The following is a 10,144-nucleotide window of genomic DNA, read 5'->3' as shown; positions in this document are numbered from 1 at the left end:
TCATTTTATTTTACTACGTCCAGAAATTTAACCCTAGAATAGGAAGAGGGTGCTTTCTTGCTGTCCGACCACTGTAGATCAGTTCCAGAGAATGTTCAGCTGAAGTCCACATCCTCAGTCGCTCACTCTGGTCTTCTGGTTGTCTTGTGTTTCCAGCTGAATGAGATGATCCGAGCGCCGGTCGAGGGAGATTTCTGGCAGGTCGACCACATCCGGCCCGTCTACCGAGGAGGAGGACAGTGCTCGCTGGACAACTTGCAGACGCTCTGCACCGTGTGCCACAAAGCCGTAGGTTCACACTCCACGCCGGAGCAGCTTTTTCAGCCAGAGGGCTCCGGGGGCAAAAGCAATTTGTTTGACATTTAAGGTGCACGCTGGGCGCACGTCTCCTTTATCATGTTGAGGATCACGTTCGGTGGCAGTAATGTGATACATGGTCGAACCCATTGATCAAAAGTCACATTATCCCCCTCGAAGCCATGGACTCCTGGTAACACAGTCGCCTGATGTGTCTGCGTGACACGTTGATATATAGCGTTTGTTGGGAAAGGCTGTAAATCTGTCCTTTCCCCTTTTGAGCTTCTTCGCTCAATTTTTCACGAAGGTGGAAAACGTGCTTCTTTGAACGGCTCGAGTGCTGAGGTTTCAAAGTAAAACGGGTTTGACGTGCATCGCCGTCACGCCAGAAAGCATTTCGGTCCGAGTGGGTGTCGGAGAGGACGGACCAGCTTCACACGTAGACGACCGTTAAACCCAAGAGGAGGACTGCGCGCCGATAAGGGTTCTCGTCGCCGATCGTGCCAACGCGCAGACGCTCGATCTGTTTTTATTTTCAGCTCCGACCGCAGATGTACCCTCTTACGTCATGTTCCTTTTCTGTTCGCAGCGGACGGCTCAGCAAGCCAAAGACCGCAGCCGGATGAGGAAGAGCGCGTCAGCCTCCAAGGTTGCGTCAGACATCAGCAGGTTCTTCATCAGGAAGTGAAAGGACATGACGGTGAAGTCGGGGAGGTTGAGCTACTCGCTCCATACCAAGAGTTTTAACTGGCCTCGCTTTCTGCTGGTCCGCCTCAAAGTGGACGAGATTCACCTGAAAGAGGGAAGAAGGTAAAACAAATCATGACAACTTCAGCCAACTTCCCTCTCGTCCCCGAACTGTCACGGGTGCATCGGGTTTGATTTACGACGGCCCTCGTTGCTTTTTCTTTTCTGGCTCCGGGCTCAAGTGGAGCATGTTGTTCGGAGCGACGCTTCTATTTTAAGATTTTGCCAACTTTGTTCAAAGAAATAAAGCAGGTAAGATGAATTGTGGGGTGCTTTGTGTGATGGCACAACCCTGCCAGGTGACCATGTTTTTCCATTTTTCCAATTAAAAACCTTTACTCCTTTTAATTTGACGGGTTTTTTCTGTTTCTGGTGCATCAGACACCGAACTGACTGGTCTTTTCTTTAGTTCCCAGTTCATTTTTTTATTTAACTGGTGTTTGCATCCTCCTCAGCTGTGCTTGATGGTCTGAGAAGAGGTAAAGTATGTGGGGCTATGTTTAGACGAAGAACAGTTGCTATGGAAACAAGGCTTTGGGTTCAGCAGCGTCAGGAATATCGAATCGGTTGTTTTTTTTGTCAAAGTTACACAACGAGCCAGACATCAGAAAACTAATCAATATAAGCGAGCGCCTGTGAGAATAAGGCGTTCCTCTGCCGAACAGTCTCTTCCTGTTCCCCTCCAAAAAAAAACCACCTCTGGATCCGTCCTGCCGACGTCGCCGCGTCACCTCGTGTCTATCAGCTGCGTCGAGCGCCCTAGCTCAGCAAATCCTGCCATCGCCGGAAAGTTTTCTCATTTTTCTGACAGCCCCAACTTCTCGCGGCCAATCGGGGCGCTCGGCTGAAGCCGTGGCGTCAAGCCTCTCTGGGAGTGTGGGCGCGCACGCGTAGGTGTGCGTGCACTTCCCCTACGGCGGCTCCAGGTCTCCACTTAATAAGACCGTCGTTCCTCTCCTGTCCAAACCGACAAGCTCTGTGAGTAATGAACATCTCCCAGGCAGCCTTCAACAACAGCAGGCTTCGGTGTCAGTCCCTGTCAGCAGCCGATGACTCTGATCTGCTGTTTTATTACACCCAAAAGGTGTGCACGTGTGTGTGCACGTGTGTGAAAAGGAATGGAGAGGAGTGTGGGGGTGAAACGTGGGGTTTGGCAGGGGAGAAGTGTATGCAGGAGCAGAGAGGAGGTGGCGTTTGTCAGACGAAGCCATAACGAGGTGACGCCGCCATGAAGATGCTTCGTCTTCCTCCAGGTGAAGAGCGGAGCTTCGGCCGCGTGATGCTGTTTACGTTGGCAAGCAGCCAGACGACCGGAAGCCCCACCCCTGCAGGTGCCCACCGTAATAAAGACGCTCTCAAACACGGCCGAGGCTTCCATGTTTGATTTCCAGAACAGTTTCTTCCCCTCTGCTGTTGGACTCCTGAGCACTCATAACTTCTGCTGTGGTCACATTACATCTGTTTTATAACTGAATACTCCATCTGTACTGTTCTCTAAGCTTTTTATTCTTTTCTACTGTATGGGTGTACATATGGTTATGGTTTTAATTTTACTTTATTTGTGGGTGTACACAGGTCTTATGTAATGTTCTCATTTTTACTTTATTTTTACTTTATTTTACTTTACTACTATTCGCACCTTATGTCGAAGCAAATTCCTAGTTTGTGAACCTCGTTCATTGACGTGGCGATAATAATAAACTGATTCTGATTCAGAAGAACTCGTTCCCATGTTCAACCTGTTCGTGCTCCAAATATACATGTTAGTGATAACTCTCAGCTACTACCACACCAGACTTTAGCTAAATATCTGTAACAATTACTAAGTTGTAGCCGTTCCTGGGTTTGTTAAGAATAACGAGACAAATAGCATTTTCTGTGAAAATGCAGTGTGAAAGCTTATTGCTGAAAAACAGCTAAACACATGCTGAAATGTAGGTGAACTGGAAGAACAAGCCTAATTTAGCAGAAAGGACACATATTTGCTGAATTATGTTTAAATGAACAGAAGCACAAAAAACTGAAAATTAGCTTAAAAAAAGCTGAAATGAGCAAAGAAATTGCTGAAAAGTAGCTGAAAATGTAGAAAGAGGCTTAAACTATCAGAAGGAAGTGGAAAGAGCTAAAATGAGAGAAAAAAAAGGAATTACCTGAAAAAGCTAAAAACAGCGTCAAAAAAGCTAAATAATAGCCGAAGCAGCAGAAAAAGCTGAAACTAACAGAAAAAAGCCAAAAGGAACATAAGCTGAAATTAGCATAAGAAGTTGAAATTATCTGAAAAATGCTGAAATTAGCAACAACAAAACAGCTAAAAAGGCAGAAAGAAGCTTAAATTACCAGTAGGAAGTGGAGAGAGCACATTTTTGCTGAATTAGGCTGGAAAAAGTTGAAAGGAGTGCAAAAATGTGGGATTAGCTGAACAGAGCTATAATTAGCATAAAAGGCTAAATAGTAGCTGAAACTTGCAGAAATAAGCTGAAAGGAGCATGGCAAGCTGAAATTAGCAGAAAGAAGTTAGAAAAAGCACAAACATGTTGCAGTTAACAGAAAGGAGCACAAAACAGCTGAAGAAACAGCTGAAAGAAAAGTTTTGTTTGCTGAAAGAAGCTGAAGCAGAACAAAAAGTGAAAGGAGCAGTAAAAGTTGTAAACATCTAAAGATTTGAAGGATGGAAAATGAGCTCAATTCATGGCAGAAAAGGCTAAATATTTCAAAAAGCTAAAGTTGCGCCAATATCAGATGTCATAGCAGGATTGTCCTGAAAGAGCCGAACATTTTGATTTACGATTTGTTGAAATAGAACAAAAATTGTGGAACGAGAAAGTTGCTGAAAAACGTACAAAAGAAAAATGTCTCACAGTAAACGCTTCATAAACTTTCACACTCATCAGCTGTTGCAGCTTTTTAAAGCCAGGTTGACTCCTAAAAAGAAATCAGACATTTAAAATAACCCTTTTGAGAGTTTTATTAAAATCTATCCAGTGGTTCATGAGATATTTTGCTAACAGGCAAAGCACACACGGACATATCACTGTCTGCCTTTTGTGATAAAACTTGGTTCATAAAAAGTCAAAGATGTCTGAAAGTATCAAAGTAAAATAAAAAAAACTAGTCACTGAATTTTATCCTAATGTCACGATTGCCACGTATTTTCAAATGTAGGTCGGAGGACCCCCTGGAGCCTTACCGGGACTCCTGCAGGACCGCCACAAATTAAGAAATAGATTAATATTGTAATTTCATTCCAGTCTTCGATTGCAGATATTACGAGGTTTAAGACTGATTAATGCACATTTCGGTTTTATTTTCATGTTTTCAGGACTCCTAGAGCAAACCGTTCAGATTCGTTTCTGGTTTTACCGTGATTTGCATTCAGAGAGAAGGCGCTGGGAATCCATTTCAGCTCCGCCTGCCCGCATAATCTGCTTTGGCCTTTTCAGCTAAAGGAAATGCTTCCACCAAACCCAATCTAGTGTGACAGGTGTGATGGAGAAGGGCCAATAAAAGTCTGCGTGGAGCCGCCGGCCCTCCAATCGGAGGCCGGGTCCCGCTGTGGTTTGATTCCTGGCTGCCATACGCTCCGCTGCGATCCCCTCCGTGTCTCTGACCCTCGGTGCCCTTCAGCGAGGAAGAGGAAGCGGACACGGTGGAGGCCGGACCCTGCAGCGTTGCCCCTCTGGAATGAGAAGCAGCCACGGTCTCTTCTCCATCGTGCTCCTCTGATGTCGTTTGGGAAAACATGAACTGAGGAACCTCATTATGGCAAACAAATGCACCTCCTGTGGTCTTCAAAATAAAACTAGGCTCAGTCCACCAAAGGACATTTATATTCTAGCAAAGGTCAAGAATACTTGTTCTTCTTTCGGCTGCTCCTTTCCTCGGCGGTGTCCACATAGAACTAACTCGCACAAACATCAAAGTTCATGCTCGTTAATCCGGGTATAAAACCCAACAATGTTCAGTCAGATTATCTGGACAATTTACTCTTTATGCTGAGACGTTTGGTCCTTCATCCAAAGGACTTCTTCAGTCTGAGGAGCCACCAAACAAAACTGATTCCCACAAACGGCATACTCCATAGTGGGAGAAAAACAGTTTGCTGGTGCTAAGATGGCCTCCGGGGCCCGCCCTCTCCCCTGTCACCTCTGAGACAGTGGTTCAAAACATCAAAGTTCAGGCTCAATAATACAGGTACTGACAACACCGTGGCTCAGTGGTTATCACTGTTGCCTCATAGCAAGAAGGTCCTGGGTTCAATCCCTGGTTGGACCTGGGGTCTTTCTGTGTTGACTTTGCATGTTCTTCTCGTACGGGGCGTGCCAAAGGCACCATCTTAGCACCAACATAACTGGTTTGTTCCACTTTGGAGTAAGCTGTTTGGGGAAGAATCAGTTTTGTGTTGTGTGTTTCCTTGACTGATGAAGCCTTCTGGATGGAAGGTGAAACATTTCAGCACAAAAAAAGAAACTGTCCAGATGACCTGACTGAAAAATGTTGGATTGTATACCTGGATTATTGAGCATGGACTTTGTTACAGTCCATTTACCGTCTAGGGCGCCCAGAGGAGCAGATGGTGGGGGTTAAGTGCCTTGCTCAGGGGCCCAGAATGGGGCATATGCAGGTGTGGGTGCTTCACCTTTTTCTACCCACATTTTGATGCTGTCAGTTGGAGGAGTTGAACCGGCGACCTTCTGATCACAGGCCTTCCTTCTCTAGCCTCTGCGCCACCACTCCCCCAAGAATACATTTATATTTAAGTCCTCTTTTGGTGACGGCTATGGCAGTTTTTTTTTACGGCACCTAAAATGATCACTGATGATAGAAAAACTGCGCGGCCTCAAAAGTATTACGGTATTATTCCAGTCAAGACTTCCTTTGGGACCAGACTGCGGTCCACCTTTTGGACATTTAGTCCAACCTCTACAGTGCCGTGTAAGATCTAGAGGAATCCCGTATCTTTTGTACACCCGGCTAATAGTCCTCCAGAGTCGGCTCTTAGGTAGCAGCTCTCGGCTTTGGACAAACAGCCGATGAGAGGCTTTTGTCTTGATTGTCACATTATCTCCTGGGACGGTGATGAGATGATTAATCATTTGCCGCTGCGGCTCTGCTCGCAGAAGGCTGGCACTGCTCATCGAAGCACGACGCCCTGGGTGGAGGAGGGGAAAACGGTATTATGGCTCAGGTAATTGGTGGAGGGCCATCACTCATAAACAATTTAATTAATCTCATTAAAGCACCCTCTCTGAATCACTTCTTGAGGAAAGCTGCAACAGAAGGCAGTTTTTGCCTAAATGGGCTGATCCATCCTGATGAGTGTCGCATGCACAGATGACATCCCGGGAGAGGCCGCCGCTGCAGAAAAGTATCAGGAAAATCAATACAACAATTTTATGAAAACCTCTGCTTGTTATTTCCAAATGCCACTCGCCGTAGTAGGGGACATGCAGTGGTGAAAGGATGCTTTCTCATTGCTCAGCTGGAGGTGGCTTTTGTCAAGCCTAAATTCTATTTATACAAGATGGCTCCCCGGTTGCCTCCCAAGATGCATGGCATGGCGTGGATTAAATCCAAAAACGCAATCAATTCGCCCAGCAGGCGACGAGGGGAAACAGATAAGATTTTCTGCCTAATTCATACAGTCCCCAATCTGGCCAGGATTAATGCATGTCTTGGCTGGAGCTCGTGCTCGTTTTGTACGTTGGAGCTCGTGTGGGGTTAAACCGGCGCCTCGTGTGGCCCCATTACAATCAGGCTTTGTTTGGGAAGGCCCCCCGGTGAGGGCTGGATCAAACCACATAGCTCTACAAAGCACTCGGAGCTGATACAATAAAGGAGTGGTGCAAATGTATCTATGGTTTGTCATTTAGGTGTTCATTAATTGTGCTGTCACTAAAGGAAAAGACCAGAGTTTTATTCATACACCAGTGGGACACACATCGGAGGCAATGAGGGGTTCAGTGTCTTGCCCAGGTACACTTCAAGATGTGGCTGCTGGTGGAATCGAACCCTCAACTCCCCCATTAGAGGACGACTACTCTTAACTACTCAGCCCCAGCTGCCCCAGGAATATATATACTTTCTAATTTGTATATTGCCTAAAAGGATCGTTGTCTCAAATGAGTGGGATGGCCAAAGACAAAATTCTGGCTAAGGGTGCGTTCACACCAGCACTGTTGTCCCGAGCTCTAGCTCGTTTACCTAGAAAGTCCGGTTCGTTTAGGGAGGTGTGAACGCACCATCGAACTCTGTCACGGAACAAAAAGGTGAACTCTGGCCCGGGCTAAAACCTGGGTCTTGGTCCGGTAGAAGAGAACTCCAGCGCGGTTCCAGTACAGTGTGAATGTAAACAGACCAGCTCAAATGTAACAAAAGGTCATGAATATTGGTCCCGAACCGAACCGAGTCTACCGGACTATCTGGTGTGAAAACGACCTAAGGCCACCCTTGGCCGCCCCCTTCCTCTGCCATTGCACCTGATGGTAGATGAAATGTCTCCATCTGCTCACCAGGAATCGTCTCTCTGCTGCATCAGATCCATAAAAGTAGCCCCTCCCTCTGTTCTTCGCAGTGCAACTCCTCCCCACTTGAATTCCCTGTTGAACTCCAGAGCAGAAAAACAATCATCTCGTAAACTACAAACATTCACCGTTCAAATCCCTCAGGGACTGTTGGGGATGACTCTCAGCTACTACCAACCCATATTTGAATATCTGTATAATTGACTGAATTTTTGTTTTTGTGCTTTCTAAGGTCAGTTGGCTGTGGTGGCCAACATGAATTTATGTGACTCCAGAAGGTAATTACTTGTAGATGTCCATCCAATGATTACTTTCTGAAGGTTCCTTTAAAATCTGTCCCATGATTCTTGAGATATTTTGCTAACAGACAGTAAGCATACACAGACCTGGGTCAAAGCATTATTCTGCACCTTTATATTTTACCATTTAGTTGAGAAAGCTCATAGAAAAATGCCTAAAACAGAGATGAAAATATGAGCCGTGTAAGCTCATTCTTTAAAATGTCACATGCAATCACATAAGTGTCCAGGGGACACTTGACATCAGAGGAAGAAAGCCGCAGTAGGCCGCACTATTACCGCTTTCTTCTTTCATGCGCGCCGCGTTCAGATGATTGAGGTTAAAAATGGAAAGCCGAACAAAACGCCCTCCAACAAAGTTCCCTTTTCATGAGCCCTAAAAGACATCTTTTCATCTCTCATTTCATTTGGCGGCCATTGATCAGCCGTCTCTCACAGATTGCTTCCAGACATCCATTCAGCCGCTCAGCATGCCTCTATTTCATAGGTCTTAATGGCAAGGTCTGACTGTTTGTGCTTAGATTAAAACCTGAACCACAGTCACCTGATAAATATGTGGGAAATAGTCTTTGTTGACATTTGTGAAAGGCTAATCAGCCTCACTGTACCGTACACGTGGTACACAAATGCAAACCAGGGTCGATTATCAGACTTGGGGACGAAACAGAACTTCTCTTGTTTGATTTTGTGAAATCTCTCTCGTCGTCTGTTTCAGTACAGGAGCCAGAAAAAGGTCATGTCAGTCTTGTGACAAGAGTGACAGGTCCGGGGCATCATTACTGGGACTTGGAAGGTCTTTGTAAGCACCTTTTGGTCACCTCAGGAGAATAGATCCCCATCGTGTTGCCGCTGGCCTAATGAGCACAGTCAGTCTCTGGACTAATAAGGACAGGGTGATTGCGACTGTCTTCCATCAGCCCTCTGCTCCGTCAGTAAAATATCCCATAATAACTTGAAAACGTAGAGCAGTGACGGGTATTGGTGCAATGGCTTCAGACTCTATAGGTTGGTATCTGTAAGGGTCCTTACCGCCGGTTAGATCCTTCTAGGTTTTTGTTTGTCTGTGTGCCGGCAGTCGGTGAGATCTTTGAACAGCTTGTCTGAGCAGTCTGCTCGAACTAAATGAAAGCGTTCTTCGCTTGGATACCGAGAAGCAGTTCACTTTGTAACTGCCACTTTCCAGCTGGCGTAAAACAGTCTGGGCGATCTGTTTAAGAATACTTTTTTCTTTTTTCCCAGTTTATCTAGTCAAACATTTTGTTTTGAAGAAAAAAAATCTTTTGAGCTCCTAGTTGTATTTTAGGTCTTTGAGTTATGTAATGTGTGTTGGTGTCTGTATGTCTGTGAAGTGTTATTGGACCCTTTTCAAACATTTTGGAGTTCGTATTTCTACAAGACGGATTCACTGGTATTCAGTGAAACGCTGAACAAGTGCAGCTTGTTTGGGAGGGTTGCCTGGAGAAAACCTCTTCTTTCTGGATGAACACGGCTAAACTTTGGTTTAAGCTTATTGTCCAGTTTCTGTGTTTTTGTGAACTGTATCTTCAGTTCCGTGTTCTAGCTGACCGGAGTGGCACCCAGTGTGGTCTTCTGCTGCTATAGCCCCTTTGATTCAAGGTGACTTGTGTTCAGATGTGGTATTAATTCTGCAGCCATTTGTTTGTAACAAGTGTTTTTTTTAGATACTGTTGTCCTTCAGTCATTTTGGTCTACCCATTATCCCCTGACCTCTGACATTAACAAGACTTTGTTGTGCACACAAATGCCAATATCTGGATATTTTCTATATTTTGGATCATTTGCTTCAAACCCTAGCAATGACTGTGTAGATCCCAGTAGATCAGCACTTGACCAGCCCATTTGACAACCAACATTCAGAGTAACTCAGACCTCCTTTCTTCCTCGTTCTGATGCAGTTTTGATCTTCAGTAAGTCTTTACGACGTCTACATGCCTAAAGGCCGAACGCTTCTGCCATGTGAATGACAGATTAGGTGTTCGTGCCAACAAGCAATTGAACAAGTGATTCTAATAAAATGGTTGATGATTATATGTTTATTTATTCATTTCTTTTTACTATACACCCTTCGAAAGATGGACGTATTATGGTATAGTCTCAGTCTTTTTGTAAACTTACGCCATAACTTCTCTTCCCTCAAGATAATTTAATGGAAAGTGATACAGTTGTGCATCATCACTAGACAGAGTGTCACGTACGCGCTGTAAAGTGATGGACACAAATCAATGTCAAAGGTTATGCAAGATGCTTGCTTGTCCGGGC

The sequence above is a fragment of the Nematolebias whitei genome, chromosome 23 (genome assembly GCF_014905685.2).
Source record: "Nematolebias whitei isolate Nwh7 chromosome 23, NemWhi1, whole genome shotgun sequence".
NCBI classification, from domain to species: Eukaryota; Metazoa; Chordata; class Actinopteri; order Cyprinodontiformes; family Rivulidae; genus Nematolebias; species Nematolebias whitei.
This window is presented reverse-complemented; position numbering follows the sequence as displayed.